Source organism: Neopsephotus bourkii, unplaced genomic scaffold (genome assembly GCF_033783945.1).
Source record: "Neopsephotus bourkii isolate Nb327-2 ecotype Australia unplaced genomic scaffold, CSIRO-AGI_Nbou_v1 NB_1493, whole genome shotgun sequence".
Lineage (NCBI taxonomy): Eukaryota > Metazoa > Chordata > Aves > Psittaciformes > Psittacidae > Neopsephotus > Neopsephotus bourkii.
In genome coordinates, this window is record NW_026901969.1 from 6586871 (window position 1) to 6610547 (window position 23677).

Consider the following 23677-nt stretch of genomic DNA (forward strand, 5'->3'; position numbering starts at 1 on the left):
AGGCTGCCTAGGGGTTACAAGACTTGGTTCCTTAACTTCACGGGTAAGGGCTGATGGCTTTGTAGATTGCTTGGACAGTGACCTTGGTAAAGCACTGGTTTAGTATCAAGCTGGAGGGATGTGTTCACAGCACAGTCATTAGCAACACAACTCAGTTGAGGTCTGCAATGACCATCTGTACAGGCGAGGGATATTAAATTTCCTTGCTCACCATCTTTTTCCATCTCATCAGGTGTCTGTGGTTTTGACCACAGTTATGCTTGGAAAATATGGCTATATGGTTCATGGGGGTTAGGATAGTCCCTTGAGAAACCACCACTGAAAAGGCAGACACAGTGATGGTGCCTGCCTTCTCAGTCCAGGCTAGGCTAGTCAGTCCTCACCCTCCCCCAGCACATCCCAAACCCTCAGAGACAATCCCTGCATCTCTGAGACTCATACTTCTTCTGAAGAGTCATTCCTATGTCAGTGAAGTTAATCCTGAAATTATGCTCCTAACCACTTCTGGTATTCCCCTCTCAGCTTTACTGCTTCTTTCTTTTCCAGGAGTTGAGTTTACTCAGTGACCTAAAATGAACTGTACCTATGGTATTGTCTCACTTCCTAATCAACAGTAACCAGCACCACAACATCCTGACAGAGTCTCCTGGTGGGACAGCCTCTGCTCTTGTACAGGCTGCCAGCAGGACCCAGTTTCAAAGCAGAGGTGCCAAAAGACTGGGTGCTACGGGGAGGAAAATGAAATACTGCTTGCCTCTGCCTTTGCACAGCTGCTGTTTTCTAGGATGTGTTGACTTAGGAAAGTCTTTCTTTGTGTAGTCCTCTTTCAGATGTTGCTTAAGTGCAAATATGGGCTGCTAGTTCAAATTTAGTAACAATCAGGATTGATGGAAAATCTCATACTAGGATGCAACAAAGAAATTCAATTACATACATACACTTGATTTCTATGCTAATAAGACTTACAGTAGTGCTAAAGAAACTGCATTCTTGACTACAGTGGCAGCTGGGTTTTGTCACTGAATACTGTGTTGGCAGCATACTAATGACTCATTTCTGACTGCCGACAGCTTCTCGAGTGACTGTGTACAGTGATTTAAACCCTGGTGCCAAGCCCACGGGAGTCATTGAGCCAGATCAGGGGGACCTGTTTGAAGTCAGTAGGAATTATGCCTGAGAGCGCAACAGGGCCAGGCTTTGGGCTAACCAGCACTGTGATCAACTTCAGCAAGGCTGGGATCAGGCAGCTAGGCTGAATTTGCTTTCTCACCTGAGAAATAGGTGATACAAATAGGCTGCATTCATGTTTGCAGTTGGGTTGAAAATTATGCCCTTTTGTGTGTGAAGGCAGGAAAGGGGAAATAGAGGCAGGTTATTGTATTTGAGTTACAAACAGAGAATACAGGTGTAACTCTCAGGAAATTTCTTTCTCCCAAGAAGATGTGAAGGTGGTGACATGGGTGGCCATAGAGTCCTCCTCATCCTGGACTTGCCACTTTACCCAGTGTAGGAGGGATGTGCAAGTGTGGTAAGGTGCAGATGAGATGGTAATAGTGTCTTAAATTTTACCTTATTTGTGCTCATAAGGAGTTGCTATAAGTACAAGTGTTGAAGGCACATCAACAGCTGCTACTTGTTAGGATTTTCCATCCTGGCCCCTTCCTGGGGTCAACGTCTCTGTCGTCTCAATACTCACAGTTCCTAACTGCACCTTCTCATCCTCAAAAGGACAAAATGTATCCCTGATATGAGCAGATGCAACTTACTGGAAGCCAGCTTGCACCTCAGAGGGATCCAAACATGAGATTGGAGCAAAATGTTCAAGCAACTGTGAGTGTGCTTGTTATTTAAAGGGTAATTAATACACCAGTCTCTCTGTGCATCCAGCTGCCTTGGTGGTACACAGCACCAATAGCAACCAAATGAAGCCAGTGTACCTGCAACTCTGAGTAGCGTGTAGTTTGAAGAAGAGACGTCCTTGTATATTGCTTTTCTTGGCATATTCCTTATGCATCTCTTTTAAGGGGAAGAAGAATCCAGGTGTAAATGCCTGTGAGGCAGCGGGTAGCTTGACTTCTCTTGCATTTTCAAAAGGGATTGGATTTGGGTTCCAAAAGTTTAGAGCTTGGTGATAACGGGATTTTCAGGGGTGGTGGTGTTTTCTTGTACCTTAACATGGATATTCATTGTCTATCTTGAGGACTCCAGAAAAAGCTACAAAGCATATTTATTTCCCATGGGTATATATACTGAGAAGTCATTTATTCAAGGTCTGGACTCGGATTCGTATTATTTTCGTAGTGGTTGTGGTTTAAGCCCAGCTGGTAACTCAGCACCACACAGCCATTGGATCACCCCCTTTTCCCTCCCCCTCTGGGTGAGATGGGGAGGAGAATCGAAAGAAAGTAAGCCCCACAGGTTGAGATAAGAACAGTCCAATAACTGAAGTATAATACGAACCTACTACTACTGCTACTAAGGGAAATAACAAGGGGAGAGAATATAAAGCTAAAAAGGGAAAGGAAAAAAACCCAATTAAAAGTAGTGATGCACAATACAATTGCTCAGTACCCACTGACTGATATCCAGCCCTACCCAAGCAGCGATCTGCTCTTCAGGGTGACTTCCCCCCCCCCCCCCAGTTTATACACTGGTCATGAGGTGCTGTGGTATGGAATACCCCTTTGGCTAGTTTGGGTCAGGTGTCCTGTCTCTGCTTCCTCCTGGCTTCTTGTGCCCCTCCTCACTGGCAAAGCATGAAAGACTGCAAAGTCCTTGATCAGAGCAAGCATTACTTAGCAACAACTAAAAACATCAGTGTGTTATCAGCATTGTTCTCAGGCCAAAGCCAAACCACAGCACTGCACCAGCTGCTAAGAAGGAGAAAATAAACTGTTTCAGCTGAACCCAGGACAATGGTACTTTAGAGGCTTACTGCTAGTTATTGCATCTGATTCTCACCTCGTGTAAATACAACAGCCTAGAGCTGAACTGATGCAAACTAGTGAGCACTCTGGCCCATTGAAATCTGTTCCTGGGGTATGCATGACCTCTTTAGCATGGTCTGTGTTGTGCAGGGGAATACACTGGCACACAGCCATGCTGGTGAGGACAGTCGCCTGGCTCTCAGGGGTGTGGGTAGGTTGTGAATGCACCCTGGTCTCCAGTGGGATCTGGGAATACCCTCACTGCACACAGAAGTGAAGGCTGCAGTGTACAGTGATTTCAGAGGGACCAGTCGGCCCACATCAAAGCTGTGCTGGGGAGCGCCAACTGCCATCTGCTTCCTCCGGGGCTGTGGCATCAGCTGCCCTGGAAACAGCGTCAGCACTCATGCTTAAGGCAAAACCAGGCTTTTGTTTCCAAAAGCAAATAGCCTTATCTTGGGGAAGCTCTGTTTCACACAGTTATTTGAACCGAACAGGAAGTCTGCGGGATTTGCACTTTGATTTTGAAACGAGCATGTTGTCTGGTTTTCCATATGCTCAATGCATTAGTGAAACCTAGAAGCCTAATATTTTTAAAAAAGAAATTTTCAAACAGGTTCACACTGTTTCATTATACTTGCATACTTGTAATTATGTGTACTTATATTGTTCTCCCTCTCTCTATATACATATAATTATATTAGTGTGTAGATATATATACACACACACACTTCTGCTTATTCATACTAATAGACAGACCTGCAGTATTTACCCCCTTGCTTTAAAGCTACTCACATAGCAATTCTGTAAGCACAGAACATCTCTGCAGGTTCATAACTCACACTGATAAAGGAGACAAAAGGGAAGGGAGAAGGGAAAAGGAAGGAAAAAGAACCCTCCAGAAATTTCTGCATGAAATCTGTTGCCTTCAACAAAAAACACCAGTGCTGCAAGGGTGACTCAGAGGAGAGCTGCAGAAGACAAGGCTTTGGCTCAGAGTGGGTAACCAAGTTGAGACAGGAGGGAGCAGACTGGAAATGTCCAGAGGCAAGATGAATGCAGCGCTACAGCAAGAGCTGGCTACCCTGGAAGGGGGGGGGGGCTTTGGGATGTACCCTTAGTGGAGCATGGGGCAGCAGGAAATAAATCTCACATGTTGGAAAGGAGGAATTTCCAATGAATGGTTGTAGGGTAACTACAAGCTTAGGAAGGCAGTTCTGATGGGCAGTGTTTAGTGCGTGGTGTCCCTGCCCACGGCAGGGGGGTTGGAACTTGATGATCTTAAGGTCCTTTCCAGCTCTAACTATTCTATGATTCTATGGTTCTAAAATCTCAGTAGATTAGAAAAATGTCTTCTTTTCTGGTGTTTCTCTGTTGAAAGCTTTGGGAGTGATTACAATCCAACAGCAATTGCTCTTCCTTCTCCAACACATCTGGACATCAGTCATGGCCTCTGAGCACCTGTATTCCATGAAACAACAGTAAAATCATGGCTTCTCAATCCAAACATTAGTATTTTAGGGCAGGGCTAGTAACTTATTTGCTCAATGCTCCTGTTACAAATCTCTGTTGTAAACTGCTGATGGCTGTGCCAGATATATGCATCAGACATGAAATTTGTCATGTTGAGTGTCTGTCTGAAGCTGATTTTTCAATTTTAAATTGCTGCCAAAGTAGCTCCACTGTTTTCAAAAGTGGAGCCAGAGAGGAACATATTGCACCTGTGCTAAAACAACCTGGCAGAATTGCGTACTTGTGCAAGTAAGGCACAAGGGGACCCACCACTGACCTCACCAGTGTACCCAGGCAGCCACACCAGTGTCTGGCACTTCAGGGTCCTTTTACTGCTGTCAAATGGAGGAGAAACCCAGATATGTGCCAGCACAAAGTGCCTCTCTCCAGTGCTGTGTATGAGCGAGAGGATGTCAAACATGCCACTGTCAGCTCTCCTGTTGGCTCAAATGGCAGAGGTCTCTTCATATGGACACTCAACTCTCCTCTGGAAAGTGTCCCTGGAACCACACAGAGCACAGTCTGTGGCCTGGGGGTGTGGGGATTCCTGTTTATTGACCCCCAATAGTGACAAGCAGTTGAATTTTAAGAGTGCCAGGTTTGCAAAGCCAGGGTAGCCTTGCTGCAGCCCCTGCAAGAGTCTGATAGAGCCCTTAATTACATGGTCATGCAGTCCCCCACAGGACTCCCACGTCTTTCAGGGCTCAGGATGGCTGGTGCTTTTCTGAGCAGCTGTTCAGTGTTTGGTTTTCTCCTCCTTTCGCAGTGTGTGGTTCTAGGGACATTATTCAAGCCCTGCTATGAATACAGAATTATTCATTTCTTTATAAGCTTTTCTTTTCACACTGTTCCTTGCTTAATACTTCTGTGCTTCACAAATGTAATTTTGCAAGACTGAGGTGAAGGGGGGAGAGGAGAAATAGAGTAAGGCAAAAAAAGCCATTGCAGTAATATACAGGGAATTGATTTCAGATGTGTGCCTTGCAAAGCAAATACACAAATAAATCTAAACTTTTAGCTGTTTATCTAATTGTAAGTCGTGGGGGAAGCAGGAGGGTTGCATGGGACCATGGCATGGATGAGTGAGTAGGTGATGGATGTGCAGCCCCTGCCCTTCCCCTTGGACAGTGCCCTTGCTGCTCAGTGAGGTGATGATGGGTGGTTTCCAATCCCCCTACTTGCTCTCTTCCCACACATAAACCTGACATGTTTTAGCCAATTCCAGATCATCACAAAAGTGAGAAGGAAGGAGGTGACAAGAGCAGCCATAAATTACTGTAATACACTCAGTAATTCATGGCTGCTCCTGTCAGTGGCACCTGAAGTTGTGTGCAGGGAATGCTCGGATTAGGCTGTTCAAAACAGGCTCTTCAACCTAATCTCCTCATTGTCACTGAGCTTTAGAATTAACAAGTTCTCGCAGTTCACAGAACTGAATTGGAAGTGTTTTAATTTTGTTTTGGCTGTGGCCCAAGGGCTGTTTGAAGGGTGGAGCTGCAGAGAGCAATGCTGACTGACTCCAGGTGACTGCTGTGCAAATTAAGCTCCTGAAGGTAGATCAGGTCACCAGCAGTAGCTGGCAATCGCTCAATATGATTATGACTTAGGTCTGGTTTTCAGAGTTTCAGCAAACAGGGTGAACACATGCCAGTTCAAGCAAGTCTGCAGTGCGAGGGTGCAGACACACACAGGTCTTCATACGTCCACTCAGTTAGTCTTCACAGAATTTTTTTGCCTTCAATAATTCCATGTGTCCTCAAGAAGGGCAAGGAAGAAGATGCAGGGAATAACAGGCCAGTCAGCCTCACCTTAATCCCTGGGAAAGAGATGGAGCAAATCCTCCTGGGAATCATTTCCAAATGTATAGAGGACAAGAAAGCAACTAGGAGTTGTGAGCATGGATTTACAAAGGGAAGATCATGTCAAAGTGTCCCAGTAGCCTTCTACGGTGAATTGACTGGCTCAGTGGATGAGCAGAGAGCAGTATGTTGTTTATCTTGACTTTAACAAAGCTTTCAACACTGTCTCCTGTAATACCCTCACAGTCAAATTGAAGTAAAAGCTACAAAAAAGGACAGTGGTGAGGGGATGGGACTAAACAGTCCCCAGAGCCTGGTTCCGGCCTCAAATATTCCATGGTTCTGAAACAGGTGCAGGCTTTGGTCACACAATACAAATGATTATATTTGCTTTTCAACAGGCATGTTTTAAAATTTAAAATTCCCTTCTGAGTTCATGCAGGGCAGATAGATGTGTTACCTTGGGTACCACCAGATTTTGCTTTGAGAAGAGGCTTGCCCTTAATGGAGATGATAAAATCTTAAGTGAGAGATGAGAGTGGATGACACCATCAGTCATTGGCAGAGCAGCCTTCTCATGCATCCAAGCCTAGCAGCTGCCTTTCAGGATGCAGCACCCTGGGCCGTTATTCCCTCTGAAAATCCAGGGTGATGTGTGCATAGGAGCACCCTCCAGCCAGCTCCCATGGGGATGAGTACAGCACAAAGCTGCTTGTAGCTCTGTGCTCCTTGATGAATGCTGGCTGACAGGCTGCACACAGGGTGGGAATGGGGTCAACCCTGATCTATCTTCATGTGCCATGCGGTACTCTAGGTGAGTTCAAGAGAGATGGAGGTGTTTGCCCAGCTTGGGGAGGCTGAGGGGCTTTCTGCTCCTTGTGAGGGGAAGAAAGCTGCTAGCACACATCTACCCACCACAGGGGCTGCAGCAGCTGGGAATTTGCTTGCTTGAGGGATCTTTCCCTGGGATGGGATTTAACTCATGATTCATAAACACAGACAAGCAAGGTATGATTAGAAAATTGCTGGAGGAATAGAAACCCCAGCTGGAGCTGGAAAAAGAAGGTCTGACCGGATATCTGCACCCCAGCAGTGAGCTGTTGGCTTTTCTCCCCAGTTGTGATAGATAGAGGGATGTGAGCAGGAGCTTCACAGGATGATGGTTACTATGGCTACCCCCACACTGTCCATCCAGGCATCCATCTGCTTGGCTCACAGGGCTGGAAAAGATACACTGCTGCTTTTGAAAGCTGCTGGTAATCTATCCCCGCCGGCTGGACAGGGATGATATCCTCCTCTGAGATCAATTTTACTCAGGGTTTTTTAAGCTATGAAAACCATTCTAACAGCAAAGACATGTTGACAAAGAGCATGTTGTTTCCTTTCAATAGTTGTCTTATTGTTACCGAAGAAGGGGTACAATGATAATGGAGAGGTACCAGTAGGTCCACAGCACACTGAAACACCCACTAACTTCACTGGGAATTTAACCCTTCAGATTTACTTGGGAGATTGAGTACTCCTGCCAGCAATGCTGTGGTGCTGGTTTGACCCATTCACAGAGAACGGGGAATGGAAGTTGAAAATGCAGAAGCTAATGTCTGTAATTGCTTGTTAATGAGCTTTTTGAATGGTCACAAGAGGAAACTGGGATAAGCATATAGGTATTGTGTAATAGACTGGGTTTCTTCCTGCTGTAAAGTACATGTGGCTCTTCATAGGGTTTTGCTGGCAAGTGGGATGCATGGGAAAATGTACCACATAGTTTGAATAACAGAATCAAGCACTGTTCTTGCAGTAGATGTTTTAGAAAAGCTGAGCTAGGAAAATGTATTTGAAAAGCGTTTGTTTAAATATAAAAAAGAAATAAAAATCTCTCTGCTGCAGAGATGATCAGATAGAGTTTACATATTCTTCTGCTCCAGTGGTCCTCTCTGTGAAGACAGTCTTTCATTTAGAGACTGGTCTGGGATGAATAAGATTCTGCTAAATGTTAATTCTCTTGCTCCTGGGCAGTTTCTTCGTCCTCATCATTCGATACTACTGCTTTATATGGCTGTTTGTCTTTGGAAAAGTCCTGAAAAACCAGAATCCCTGATGGATACAGTTGACATCTTTGGTCTGTGTGGGAAATACATTGTGCTATTCAGGTAAACATGAAAAGCACAAATACATACACAGTGCAGGCTTATCATGTGCATATTCTATACATCCTTCTGAGTTGTGTTCCTTGAATGCAGAGTGCACTTTTGTTTACCTCTTAGAACATCACTGGTGGTAAACACAACAGTGACTTCCTCTTCCCTTTGTTGCCGTGCACTGGGGATGGCTGGGAGCTCCAGGAACCTGAAATCAGGTTCTCTGTTTCCACTGTTAGCTGTGTCATGCGGAAGAAGCAATCATTTCACAAGTCAGTAATTTCACATATCATTCTCCTTCCTGCCAGCTTTATGTAAGCTTTCTGTCTTCCAGGAAGCCAGAGTCTGTTACAGTAGTCAGACAAGCTCTCCAACCCTGACTGATAAAAGTGTCTTACGCCTTATAGGTCTTACAAATGATTTTAACTAGAAAGACTTTGTTACCAAGACAAGTAGGATGTAATGTGATGATAGCAAACAACAATATATATCCCGAACATAGAAATGTGTGTATGCACGTGTATATTTATGCATGCGTATTCATTTCTGCTTGTCAGCATAAACCCATGAAAAACCCACAGATCTCTCACCTGATCTTTGGTATAGCAGATGCTGGGAGGCAGGCAGTATTGCCTTTCTAGGGGAAGATAGATTTGAGTGAGTTTCTAATTTTGCAGCCTTAGTCTGATTGTCTGGGGATGCTGAAGGGCAAGGTGAACAGCGTGCCTTTCCTGCAGCTTGTTCTCCATATTCCATCTTGCCCATTGACTTGTTCAGTAGATACAAAGAGGTTAGAATACATTAACATTATTTTCAGATGTCTGATTTTTGACTTGGAAAATCGTTGGTTTCAGCTTCTCTGCCAGATGGCTGAGGAAAGAGCAGTCTGTGCTTTGTGCTAAATGTTTGTGTGAGAATCTGAGGAAGCGGAGTCCAATTAGCATAAAAAGCCATTGTGGTCTTCCAAAATCTGGGAATGGCAAAGCAGTGAAACAGAATGAGCAATCACCTGCCTGAAATAAAATTAACTGCAGCTGTAAATCAGAACAGCTTAGTTAATTGTACCTAGCTGAGGCAATGAGCCTCAAAAGCAATATTCATCATGGATGATGGAAATGAAGCACCATTCTGTCTCTGACGTTAGGCATCTCGACTCTATTCTCTATATGGGAAAGATTATAGCGTGCCTTCAGGAAACCCACCATCTACTGCATGTGTCCAGCTTTTGACCTGGAAACTGTTGGGAAAAGTGAACAGGAAAACGCATCCTGGACTGCAGATTCACATCCACTTTAATCTAATCTACTCAGAATATAAGTGCATGCTTTTGATCTGAAAATATGATGCCCTTGACCAAAGTTTGTTCCACCTTGTATGATGTCCCAGAAAATTAGTGTGTGATAGCCAGGAGTGGATTTACTAGAGGGAAGATGAGGAATTGGATACCATATATTGCATCCCTCTATACTGTGTGCAGTCTGGGCTTGTCTGTGGAGGGATGGGCTGTGTAAGGGGCTGTTGGGGGAGGACTTCACACTTAGCTCTTACTGCGACGCACGATTCCCAGAGAAGGACTTTCACCACTGCTGTACCTCCTGAGGACAGGCAGAGGCTGCAGGGGCTGAGGTTTTGGAGAGATCCAACATGGAAAGAGACACTGAGCAGAGGGTGCCTCCAAGGAGAGTGTGATGCTGCTGAGGGGTAGTTGTAGCTCCTTGTGCTAAGGGATAGGCAAGTGAGAGGCTATTGCCTCTCTACAGCTATCAGAACAGCATACCATGCAGCTTAGAGATACAGACAGCTGTGCAATAATGTTTGGTTTTTTTATAGGTGAGCAAAATTGGTGTGCAGTGTCCTCCAAGCTTCGTTTTACTGTTTTGGTTGAGATGATACAAAATCTGTTCCTCTCCACCTATTCCAGTTTTGCTTTCCACAGCACCAGTGCCACCTTGTCCCTTTGCTCCTCCCAAAATGTGATGGCTTTTCCCAGCCTTCTTTTGAACACTCACATACACACCAGAATCCAAAGCTTCACCACAAACATTTCAATGGAGACACTGTTCTAGGGGTATCCCATAGGGAATACATTTCTGTTGACCTTTAGTGTATCTCACAAGATTTCCTGGGTTTTGCAAAACTATTAAGGGAATGTGCTATGCACAGGGCAATTCGAAACAGTGCAGTTGCCTCCTTTTTAAGGCAGGAAGTGAAAATGCAATATTAGCTCCCCTGCAATTGCCAGTGAAGGTAGGGATCATATAACTGTGTTAGTTGGAATGTAACCACCATTAATGAAAACATGTCCATGCACAAGAAAAACTGCACTGATTTAACTCAGAAATTACTCTTGAGATTAACAGTATCCCGCAAATGCGAGTTGTGGAGGAAATGGGCAGTAAAGTTCTTAGCTTTAATGCTCAATACAGAAAGAGTAAGCAACTTCCCCACAGCACTGCAGTGTGTTATGGTATAGCCATCTACTACTGCCATCAACCAGGCAAAATGCTGTGTTTGGTGAGGCAGTTAGTTGGGTAAGTTGGTGTAATGTACAAAGGCCTGAAGAGGCTTCTTCACAGCCACAGCTAGCAGGAAAACTGGAAAAGAGAAAGGGATGCAGTTCCTATAGAATAGGAACAAGTCAGCTGCATCTTTAGATGTATAATTTGCTGGAGAGATGTTCTCTCAACAGGAGCCACACTTCACCACCCTTTAGCTCTAGCCACATCAGCTGAAGGTTTGGGTCACTCCCCAGCACTGGTTACCTTGATGAATGACTGCTGGAAACTTCTGAAACTCGGTTCCGGTGTGTTGGTGCCTATATAAAAATCAGACCTAACTTTATATCTCAAAACTAAATTCATAAATGTCTGTAACCTTTATTCTGCCAACATGGGTCATTTTGGGGGGAGGAAAGAAAGAAAGTTAACCTCGTTTTCAAGTATTCCTTTGCTCATTTAAGTTTATTCTCTGAAATACAAAATCAATAAGGAAAGTGCAAGGGAAAGCCTTTGGGGAAAAGAATTAAATAGTTTGCATCATTTTTTAGGATGCTGGAAAGCCCTGGGTGCCCAAACACTGCTGTCTGTAGGAGGAGTCCAAGAGAGTGCATTTTATCAAGCACATATTTTTCTGGGATTGAATTCATCACCTAACTCCCTGAAACTCGCCTTCTGACTTGTGGTTTATGCCCTCATACATCACTCTGAAACTTGGCTCAGTGCTTCTTTTTCCCCTGTTCAACTCTCAGTGTCTTCTTTTATAAAAGTCATATTCTGTTTTATAAAAATCATCTTTCAAATAGACTTTGGGCCCTGGTTTTAGGCATTTCAAGGTCAGATGTTTAATCCCCTTGGAAGCAGAGGGGATTACACATGAACGGAGACATCTGCTCATGTGTGAGCAGCCACACCTGGTGTCTTCATGCTGCCTCATGCCCAGGCCCCCATGGAGTTCTCGGATCATCTCCTCCATGGCGTCTCTCATGTTCCAGGGCTGCCAGGTCAGGTCTCAGGGAGGAGACAGCTGGAATGAGACTAGCTGTGTCTCCCGACTTGGCCCATTATATCAGTTAAAGCAGTGTACTGGGACATGTGAAGCTGAGGTATTCTGCCCTGTTTGAAACACAGGTCATCATGCAGTTGGCAGTCAGCCGTATACAAGGCTTCGATGTAATTTTGAAGTGCATTGTCTTGAACACAGCTGATCAGATCTCTTTCATTTTGAATGATTCACTGTATCATGGGCTTGGGGCTGCGTTTCTCCTTCAGGTACCAGCTGAGCCTCCCTGCATCACTGTGGTGATGGATGCTGCTCAGGGCTTTCACTGCACAACACTGGTGAAGCTTAATCATGTATTTCCAGAAATGCCAGCTCTCCCTGTAGCCTCTGGCAGCCTGCCTGGCTTGAGTGTCTCCTGAAGATCTCACTTATAGGTACTTCAGTCTTGCTGCATGTTGTTGATGAATACTGCGCATCTTAGGGCTTTGATGATGCCTGCCGTGCAGTTGGGTGCCTTGGAATTAGGAATCGCAGTACTGTAAATGGCAACACTTAACCCCCCCTTCATGAGACCTGTTTCTGGACTTTTATTGCCGTTTAAAAACATTCCTGTTGATGAGTCTGTCTTTTTCAGCATCCTACTGACATATTGTCTCCAAAGTCCCATACGATAACTGACTGTCTGTACAATCTGTAATGTGAGGAAACTCTGAATCAGCCTTCTCAGCTGATGAGCTTATGTTCTGGAATATGATGAACACAGAGTGCTGTTTGCTTGAATAACTGCTAAAGTTATTAATAGTCTTAAAAAACATCCTGGAAATTCTTTTCAGTCCATTCTTAGTACTCCTTGACCTCCGACTGGCAGCCACATGAAAAAATGTTAGGAGGGGAAGCACGGATTAATACAAGAAAATAGAAACCACATGGTGGAGGGAGGGAAGATCAACAAGGCAGTATTACTGAAACAGAGGGCTCCTTCTCATGTCTCATCCCACTTCTTCTCCTCCTCAGCATTTTTGATCAGGAATTACTCTTTTCTAACTGTTGTTCTTTCATATTCCTGTAAAAGGGTGAGTCTGTCCTGTTAGCTTGTCTTTCTTCATCAAGAACCCAGCAGAGATAATATTTTTAACTCTTATTAATTATTGCCATTGTTTATCAGAAGGAAGGCATGTCTGATGCTTTGTGCTGTTCACAGACATCTCATCCCCCCCCCGTTTTGCCTTATCAGTAGGTTTCAGGGGGACTTGGGGGCATGTTGGTATCTTGAAGAGCTGGGCCTGACTAGAGAGTGGACTATTGCATCTAATCTTGTCAAAAGACTTTGAAATGGTATTCTACATTATGAAAGCTGCACATTTGTACTGTAATTGAATAGTAATAATGATAGCTTAACTAATAAAGATGGGATTTCAAAACACATTTTTCTTTTGCTGTTCAGCCTATAATTCTTAAATGGCTCCTTGCCAAAGCTTTGAAAGCCAAAGATTATTATTTGCCAGCTACTAGAAATTGTGTGTTAGAAGTCTAATCTCCTGTGTTTTGTGCTGTCTGTACTGCAGAGCTACAGAAATATTGCTACAGAAATACTGCTTTGGAGGCTTTGTACATGTCATATAATTGCCGGGAATTTGTTGGCCCTGGCCACAAAAAGGCTTAGCATGTATTTAAAATATGGTTTTCTGGCTGGGCAGTAGAGAGGCAGGTATAGCCCTTATCTAGTGCAAGGATGAGCAGCTGAGCTGCTACCACCACATTATATGATGTTAGCGTATAGCCCCTAGTGGGAAATGACAGAACTTCCTCATCCCCTCTGCAGTCCTAACTTCCTTTTAGTACTGCTGTCTCATATTAGTGAACGGATCAGGCTAGTGTTAGTAATTTCCTCATACCACCTTGTAGGTGCATCTTTAAACAAATGATGGAGCTGATATTGACCTCAGCTTCTCACAACAGCTTCCTTGCTCATTTTTATATTTATGAGTCTGCTGATGTAGTATGCTGGCAATGGATGTTTTGATACTGCTCTTGGTTCCTCACCTATGTCAACAATTACACATTTGATAGCTTTGCTTAACAGAAGTAAGATTCTTACAGACTGAGAATCCTCTTTTATCCTGTGTTGTCTTCATTTTGCCTCTCCAGAGAAGCACAAGCACACCTTGCCACCTTTTCTACCTTGTCTTCAGTGTTTGATAGTAATACACGTGTCACCTCTGTGCCTACTTTCATTATACTCGATAGCAGGATGCAGTCAGGGTACTTCGGTACATTCCTGACTTACAGGGAAGCTTTATCATAATGATGCCATTTGTTTTGTCATGTGACCAAAAGAGGAACCTTTTGAGGTGTTAACTGATGAGAATTGGTAGACTGGTATTTTTGGAAAAATATTGCTCTGAGTTGGCTTACTTGAAAACAAGGCAATTAAAGTAAGCAGGTGAGGGATAATTTACCCTTTCAGATTCATTTCATGTTTTTCTTCCACAATTCAACTTGCTGTTTGCACTGCCTTAAAAATGTGAGAATGAAACATCTTTTCATCTGTCAGTGACTTCCTGTTTTAACAGGAAGTATGGTCTTTATAAGGGATTCTTGATCTTTTCTATGTTTTCTAAGAAATCAAACAGGGAAAAGAAAGGAATAAAATAATCAGTTCAGACCTCAAGTGATCCCAGCTGTACAAAGTTCGAACCACTGGTTAATATGAAGAGGATAGCAAGGTCTTGCTCACCTAGCTCCTTTCTCTGAATTTAGAGTAAAGAAATTTGTACTGTGTTAGCTTTGGGATCTGTTTAGTACTCCACCTTAAGACTGAACATAAGGGAAGCAAGGAATCCTCCATCTCTATACCGATACTGGGACATATTTTATCAGGACTTGCTTCACTTCTGAATCATGGACGTTTCTGGAGCAGATGCAAGCAGCAAGGACTCAGGACATGAACCTGACCAAAGCAGAGGCAGAAGAACATTCAGATCGTTTCCTGAGAATTGGACTTGTTTTCACAGAAGCTCACATTACTGACTTTGATCAACTGAGCTTGTGCTAGTGACTCCAGACAGACAATTAGAGAATGCATTTTACTCTTTCCACCAAGCAAACAGCTCTACTCAGGATCAATTTTCTTTGCTAAAGAGAAGTATCTGATATTTAATGCTGGATGTTCAGTGCCATCAGCATAGTCAAACTTTTGCTAACACTGCGAGCAGAGTTCTTAAGAAATCACCTCCCCCAAAAGTTATCATCAGAGAAAAGTGGAGATGGAAGGGGAATGTCTGAGTTTACATGGGCTTTGCATTGCTGTAGATGGTCTGACTTCATTTGATCTGATCTTTCCCTGAATGATGGTGGTTGATTGCATTTGGGATCACGAGGAACAGTTGACGGCAGTGGGTCTCCAAACCTTAGCTTTGGTTTGCTTTGGATCTAGACACTCCTATTTCTAAGTAGGTACTAGTTTACAATGCTGAGGTTTGTTATTTTACTTAGAAAAATAAAAATATTTGACAATAACTTTTATCCTTATGGGTTTCCTCTAGGTTAGGCTCTCCACTGAAGCACAATAAATGATTACAGTTCTACAGAGCAGAAGTTTCACAACACATAAACTGTCTATGCATAGCTGTGAGATGGTTTGGATTCCCTGGTTAGGAATTTCAGAACTGATGGACACAGAGGTCATGGACTTGTTGGCTAATTGAGAACTAAACGTCTCAGTGCCATAACTAGCCTGGAAACAAAATAATGAAGATATCTGCTAAAAGGCCTATCCATATAAATTTCATTGTAAAAAGTTGGAAGAATGCATTAGATCCCATCAATTTAATGAAACGTTTACAAAACCTCTGAATATATAAACAGTTATCAGTTGCTTCATTTATTTAGACTGCTTGCTTTTACTTCTACAAATAAACTGTTATCCTCATTCCATTACTCTTCTTGCTATACATGTAAAACTTTCATGTTGTTGGCTCATTGATTTTTGTTGAATCTTGGCTCCTGAGACACAGATCTGGAACACATTAGCAGTGAGGAAATCCAGCAGGGAGAAATCTGCTGGCTTCACTGGAGCTTCAGAGATCAGAAACTTCTTCAAGGAGACCCCTTTGCACGTAAATGCAGTTTAAATAAAGCCACATATGGGTGAATGAGTAGAGGAAAAGTTCTCCTAGCAGTGACGCACATTTCACCTTCTAGCACTTTTGAAATAGAAAATACTTTTAACAAACGGACCCCTTCAATCAGCTTTCATTACAGAAACAAGTCACCTGTATATTTTAAGTAATTTAAAATATGGTAATTTAAAACATAGGGGGGTTGGAACTAGATGATCTTAAGGTCCTTTCCAACTCTAACTATTCTATGATTCTATGATTCTAAGTAAGCATGAAGATCATGACCCAGTAGGACTCCTAAGGATCGCACTGATCACAGGTGTGACCAGTGCCTCTGTATTTGAAGGGTTTATTTCATGTCTTTAAACCCACTATTGCTTGGGCAAGGAGCTTCTATCTAGTACAAGAGTGTGAGTTTTGGGTCTATATTATATACTGTGCACAGGCAAACAGCATGCACTTACCCTGTTGCACATCTTTAGAGAGCGATCACAAGGGACAGTGTGGCACAGTGTGTGTGCATTTTGTTATCCGTAATGTTCTGCTAACTCATAGTGGAGTTGGAAGAGGCAAGTGTTTTTTTCTGAGGTCTGATACGAAAATTCAGCCTTTGGTTTTGCGTTTTTTTTCCCTCGTTCTTCTCTTGTTCTTATCAAAGAGAGTTTTGGAGGCCAAACTATGCTCACATCTACATCTGGCATTGAGGATACTGAATCTTAAGTGAGATGGGCTCTTGAATCAGGGAGTTCTCTAAAAGTACATTCCCATCTGAGCAATGTAAGGGGTGTCTAAAGTTAGCATAAATATTTCAGACACCAGACCCAATTCAATTGTGATAACAATCTGTCAGATGACCTTGACCTTCTGGTGGAGGACCAATTTAGCTGTGTGGCTCTCTGCAGCCTCATATGAAGCCTGGAGTGCCAAAAATCATGGGCAAGTTCATGGCTGTAAAGTGTATTTGAAATTACATTTTCTTTATTCTTTTGCTAATTTCAAATATTCTTCAAGTGCAGTGTTTAAACTGTTGTTTTCTGTGAATCCATCTCATTCTGATTAAATTGGGTTAGGAGTCCTCAAACTTGTCACAGAGGAACAATGACCTTGGGCAAGAGGGCAATAGTGACCATCTGGGCCAGACTGGGAAAGACACAGCTGGACATGGGAAAGGACATCTGTGCAATAACCCAACTAGCACTTCTGCTGCACACTAATGAGCTGGAGGTAATTAGGGTGCTGTCACTAAAGACCTCCTAATCTGAGCAGGGAGCCAGCTTGTTTGTGAACAGATGAGGTCAGTGTGGCTTTGACCTGAAATACCATGCGATGTACCAAGACCTGCAGGTCATGTCCAGTGTGCACTGAAATCATTCCTAGCTGCTTTTACTCTTCCTGAGTTACTCTGACTACATATTTGCAGAGCATTTAAGGATGGTTTCATGCAATGACACCTCACAGTTTATGCATAATACTAACTTAGTTTTTCTTCTGGAATTTTTAAATTGTGCAATCAAAATACTCTTCTCCTTGTAAAATCCATATGAAAGCCTGTGGGGAGAATTGGTATTCACTCTGCAAATGCTGGTGTTCAATTTAAATAGGTGTCAGGCAAATTTACCTAAAGAAATTATAAAGTGTAATGGTGTCTTCACTCGTCATCTGTAATTCATGTCATCCTGTGCAATGGAAAGGCATAGCTGACTCTTAACTATTCTCAGAAATGTTCTCCATTTGCAATTGCTTCAGAGATGACTGAATTTTACTTAACCAGAAATTTAAAGGCAATAAATAGTGCATTTTAGAGACTCCTGGTAAGATTCATGGGGAAAGATCTTGTTTTCTTTCAGACTGCAAACAAGAAACTGTAGATTAGCTGGACTAATCTCAGCAATAAGAGATAGATTACACAATGACACTCTATCAATCGGAATAAGTCTTGCTCTTATATGTGACTCTTCTCTGAAAGAATGGGCATGCTTAAAAACAAACAAAGAAGAGTCTGATGCCCGTGGAAAAGTCTATGTATTTCCACTTAAAATATGCACAAAAAATTGGTAAAGGCAGGTAATATGTAAGGCAAAAGATCTGAGGCGAGGTAAATGGTGTCAGAGAGGCTCTTAGATTAATTAACACCTTTAAAAACTGCTCACACCAATAATGATATACCAAATAAGAAGCTTGAATTAAAAAATATCCAAAGCGAGACAAGTTGTTATCAGTAAAGTAATGGCCCAAAGAAAGGAGTTAAACCAGCCTAGGCAAACAGGCAGCATAATGAACCTTTGTTATTGCTAATGAAGAACAGAGAAAAATTACCAAGTAATTGATAGATAGTAAACAAGGTTCTCCAAACAGAGAACTGCCAAGAAAATAACACACTTCTATTTTTGCTCATCTGAAGCATTGAAAAATGATGATTTGAGTGATTCAACCCCATGAGATCTTACAAGATAATAAGAACTCCAATTGCTTTCTGGTATTCGAGGTCTTTTGCACAGTCTATGCTTTTGTAGCCAAAAGTTTTGAAGCTTACTTTAGAAAGGGATAGGAAAATGGAAAGGGGAAAGGAAAGATGAAAGGAAATTTTCTCCTGTAAACACAGTTGTCTAAAGCTGAGTCTTCAGGATAGTCACTAAAACATGTGAACCTTCTGATAAAAACTACAAGCACTAGCTGAAGGGAGTTGTTATGTTAGCAACCCAGCTTATGTGAAGGATGTATTAGATGTCCAAATGAAGCAGAGGCACAGGAATCACCATAAACATTGATAGTTGAGTAGAAGGCAAGTCTGTGCACTTGCCTCCTCTATCTATAGATAAGTATGCATATAGCCATGTGCTATATATAGATGCATAAACAGTATATATAGACATGCACACATATAGCGGTGCATGCATGGGATAAAATAACCTGAAGAACAGCACAGTCACACTATGAGGCAGCAAGGGCAAGAGCTTCAGTGGAAGGGTGATGAAGAAAATGAGAAGACACCTCATAGGAAAGAGAACCACAGTTTCTTTTTTGTAAGCGTGGACCTGAAACATCTACATTACATTTATAGCGACAACCATACTACCAACTCCCATCTTCACAAATCTGAATTTTCCAATGTTCTGAGTGAAATTTTTGCTGGCTGTAAAATTGTGGTTATCAAGAAAGCCAGAAAACCAGTTTAAGTGGAATCCACTGGTTCACTTAATGCTAAGCACAGTTGTGAGTCTGCTTCTTTGTCTGCCCTCTGGAACAACCTAGGGCTTCCTTATGCTAACTTCACCCATGGTCTGGTAGCACCCTTGGAGAAGCTTGCCTCCCTAGACATCCACACCAACGCATCCTACTCTTGTGCATGAAGCCACCTAGAGCAACCCCAGGCATGTTGGCACTTCATGGATTGGAGGACAGCAAAAGAGAGAAATGAGGAAATCTATTTCATCCTGAGAAACACGCAGCCCTTTCCAGTCTCCCCTTTTTAGTTTCAGGAAAAGACAGCTCTTGCAGTAGGCACAGCAGGTATGTCGCCAGATCCTTGAGGACTGCCGTTCCTGAGCCATGAATGCTGTGTCTGGTCTCTGTTAAAATACATAAACATGAAACCCAAGTCTTTGATTGTGCAAAGCAGCCATGAGGATCTGTGACTCACCACAGTCACAAAACACAGCACCCCATCTCCGGGTGGCAGCAGCACATGGCTTCCTTCAGCCTCAAGGCAGCACTGAGTGACAGGGGAAAAGAGGCAAAGATGAAATCAGCTCTGTTGACTTACAACAACAGTGTGAGACAACACCTGCGCGGTGCAGGAGGTGACTCTAGCTGTCCATAAAGCTCCCAGCACCCAGGAAATGGACGCAGGGAAGGTTGTATTTGACTCTTCTTGCATGACTCACGGTGCCCCACCTTCACAGGGGCTCTGGAGCAGGTTTCCATGGCTGGATGCACCTCCTTGGCTGGGTGCACATCTTCACAGGACACATATTGTTTCATTGTGTTGCCAGTCGTGGCAGGTAACTGGATATTTTACTGCTGCCAACACTGGATCACCTGGCAAAGTGCCTCCTTCCCTCATCTTTCTTCTCTCTGGCCAAAGAGATGCGAGGCAATAGGCAAAATATGATTTTTCTCTCTCTTTCTCCAGATACTTTGCATTCAGATGGCTGTTTCCCTCAGCAGCCCCTCCTCTCCCACATCTGAGTGCATGCCTACGTGCAGCTATGCTAGCCTGATGCAGCAAGGTCAACAGTGGCACGCAGATGTTATAACAGCAAATTGCCCTGTTTAGTTCAGAGTGGGTGGAGAGAGGATTGAGTGATTGAGCTGGCATAGGTGTAATGGTGCTGAACCGCGTATTTTTTCCCTATTCCCCCACTCATACACACTTAAATCACCTATAAGGTTCACAGTGTGGCCAAACTCAAATGTGTTTTCACAGCTTTAGCCCCTAAAACCCAAGGTTATTGCCTCCCCTCTCTATCACCAGTTGTAGTTCGAGTCCATGCAGCACAGCAGGGAGATGCTGCAGCTGTTCAAACAAACCATTTCTGGAAACACTAACACAAGCAGGCAAGGGGAGAGCAGGCTTTGGGAATGGCCAAACCATTTGGCTGCATTTTTCCACTGAATTTCAGCCGGAGGTAGTACCACCCCCTTCTCTTTCAGAATAAAAGATTTCTACCCTTGCTGTTACAGACTGGTAAGGATCTGAGGGCATTGTTTGAAGTCTGCATAATAAGATAAGGAAGCCTGCTATTGGCCCTACCTAAAGGGATGAACTCCAAGATCCCGCCTAACTCCCTGGTTGTACAGCATGCACAATTTCTGCCCTGTGAGTTTACAGACTCAGTTGTTTTGTATTTGTCCCAGTGAAGTGCTCAGGACTTCTTACCATGTAAGTGATACCCAAAAATGGAGTTCAGCAGCAATCCCAGAATGTAAGAAATAATAAGTGAATCAGGGATGGCACTGTTAAAAAATCTCCGTAATGAACTTGTAAATTTTAACACTGGACCCTGGAAATCCTCTTGTGTTGACTGTAATGCTTTAAAGAAGTTTACTGTTACCAAAACTACAGGCTTATTTATGTACATTTTACACCCCCAGTGGTGCTGGGCTGCCCTGTGTTTGTTGTGCTTGAGCTACTTGATCAGTCAAGGGGCTGTAAAATTGCATTTTCCCAATATGGTAAAAATTGCCATCTTTTTAAGCCAAGGTGAAATGTTTGTCTTGAGTCACATTGCTAGAAATTTTGGCCTGTAACTTACATGGCCAGTTGCAGTATTAAGAAGTATTAAGAGATATCAGTAGCTCTGTATGGCTTCAGGCATGTTCAGAGACTTTGGGAGGTGAAAAATCTTTCTCCCCCACTCATAAAGTGGGTTTTTTCGACCTTTGTCAGAAAAATACCAAGCTTCACAGCTCACTGGTTCAGGGATAAGACTCTTGTCTCTTCAGCAGGTTTTGAACCTTCCGGTATCTGAAGGGGGCCTATAAGGATGATGGGGAGAGACTCTTCATTAGGGACTGTAGTGACAGGACATGGGGCAACGGGTTAAAACTTAAACAGGGAAAAGTTTAGATTGGATATAAGGAGGAAATTCTTTCCTGTTAGGGTGGTGAGGCACTGGAATGGGTTGCCCAAGAAAGTTGTGAATGCTCCATCCCTGGTGGTGTTCAAGGCCAGGTTGGAGAGAGCCTTGGGTAACATGGTTTAGTGTGAGGTGTCCCTGCCCATGGCAGGGAGGTTGGAACTTGATGATCTTAAGGTCCTTTCCAACACTGACTATTCTATGATTCTAATCATCCAGTAAGTTTTAAATGCTGTAGAGGGAAGGAAACAGGCAGGCTTTATATTGTTAGCAGGCTGCTTCCCACTTCTGAAGGTTATTTGTTGCTTCTGCATCCAGTTTTCCTCTGCTGGATGAGAGCAACTGTGACTGATGACAGGTTGTGACACACAGGAAGACCAGCAGAGCCCTCCGGGTTAGCAGGCAGGTTTAATCACTAAAGCAGATGAAAATCAAAATGAAAACGTGTTGCTGGGAGTAAAAAAAGATTTACAAAGAATACTAGAGGAAGGAAAGGATGTCTTAATGTATTTGGCTGTGTTGGTTGCAGCACTCGGTAGCTCGCTCTCTTTTTCCAGATGACTTGAGCTACGAAGGTCAGCTGTCTGTGCTGTCTGCGTAGAAGAGGTACTTACAGCAAGGTAATTCTAAGTTTTCTAAGTCATTCAATATCGCTTGACACTTTACTTAATAATTGCTTCAGATGACCCAAGGATGAAGTCACTTCCAGCATTGCTACAACAGCTATAATGGCACACTATTGTCACCTTAATGACTTTATGTACTGCTAAGTTTAATGAAAAATGTGCCACTTCAGTGAGGCCAAAGATACCAGAAAATAGGGTTTGGGAAAAAACGGCGTTGCTGTGGAAATGTCATCTCCTTGGTGGTTGAAGAAATTCATTTAATAAAGATATAAAAATCCTCATGAATGTTCTACAGCTTTATGTAAATGCAATAAACCAAAGGCATAGGGAGAAGAAATGAAACTCATTTTGCATTTATGATGCGCAACAGAATTATAATGCAGATGAGGACAAAATGACCTATAAATGTTAGACACATGATTTAATACATAATATGACATCAGTGGACCTGCTCAGCTGGCATGTGCAGAACTGTGACGTTACGGGCAGTGTGGCATCGTCAGTGCTGGGATGGGCAGTGAAAGAGCAATGCACAGCTCTCCTTCCACCAAAGCAAGTGTTGAACTTTGTGGGCTCAGTCAGAAAAAATATGGGAAAATGAGGAATATTTTTTGAGTGCATTTACCTCTATTGAAAGTTTTTCTTTCCTAAAGCACTGAAGTTCACCTGTACTGAGAGCCAGTGCAAGGTCTCTTTGGACCATAGATGCCTTCAGAGTGAAAGCTGCAGACATCTTGTATTTGGCCTAATTTGAGTTTAGAATCTCACCTTCAGGGTTCTTCTCATCCCACTAAGGGTAGAAAGGCAGAAAGCTGCACAATGTCCCAGCAAGGGCCCTTCATCACAGCCAGACAGATAGGTGGCTGTTGCCCCCCTTATTCACTGTCTGTCCCTCCCTGTCCCCTCACCTCTTTTGCTCATGATCCTGGACACTTGCAGGACTTGGTGCATCCAGATCATGTTCAGTTAAATCTGCAGATTTCTGCAAGCTCCAATATGCATGTACATTGCACACTGCTGGGGAAAAAGTCTTCTCTTTAAAATATGACGATGGTAAAGAAGATCACTGGTGCTGTTCTGGAATGTATGTTAATGCAAGTCATGTAGCAAATAATATAGTAATTGCATTATATTATGTAAGATATAATGTATAACAATTATGATAATTATAATAAAATATATATAAAACCATCCTCTCTCGACGAGTTTTCTCATCTTGTTGACCCTTAAGCACACGTTTATTTTGGCATGTACATGACATATGTGCCTGGATCTCCTTCAACAGTCCATGGCAGTGCTCCTCAAAACAGTGCTGCTGGAGGTCAATTTACAACAGGTTTTATTTCTGCCTGTAGTAGACGCCTATGTGCAGAGAAGCTCCTGGTGCAAACCCTGCTCTCCCTGGTCTCCTGATTGCCATGGCAAGCTGGGACCTTTGCCTTGCTTCCTTAGCCTGCTGGCAGAAGGAGCTGAGTCA

General features: G+C 43.1%; 1 long non-coding RNA gene across 1 annotated transcript; it reads left to right on the top strand.

The window, feature by feature from the left end:
• The first annotated feature begins 2969 nt into the window (after positions 1 to 2969).
• LOC133220945 (uncharacterized) lies at positions 2970 to 23302 on the top strand. Its single transcript, XR_009727831.1, has 3 exons — positions 2970 to 3039; positions 22132 to 22180; positions 22854 to 23302. It is a non-coding gene; the product is annotated as an uncharacterized LOC133220945 (long non-coding RNA).
• Positions 23303 to 23677: the final 375 nt, after the last annotated feature.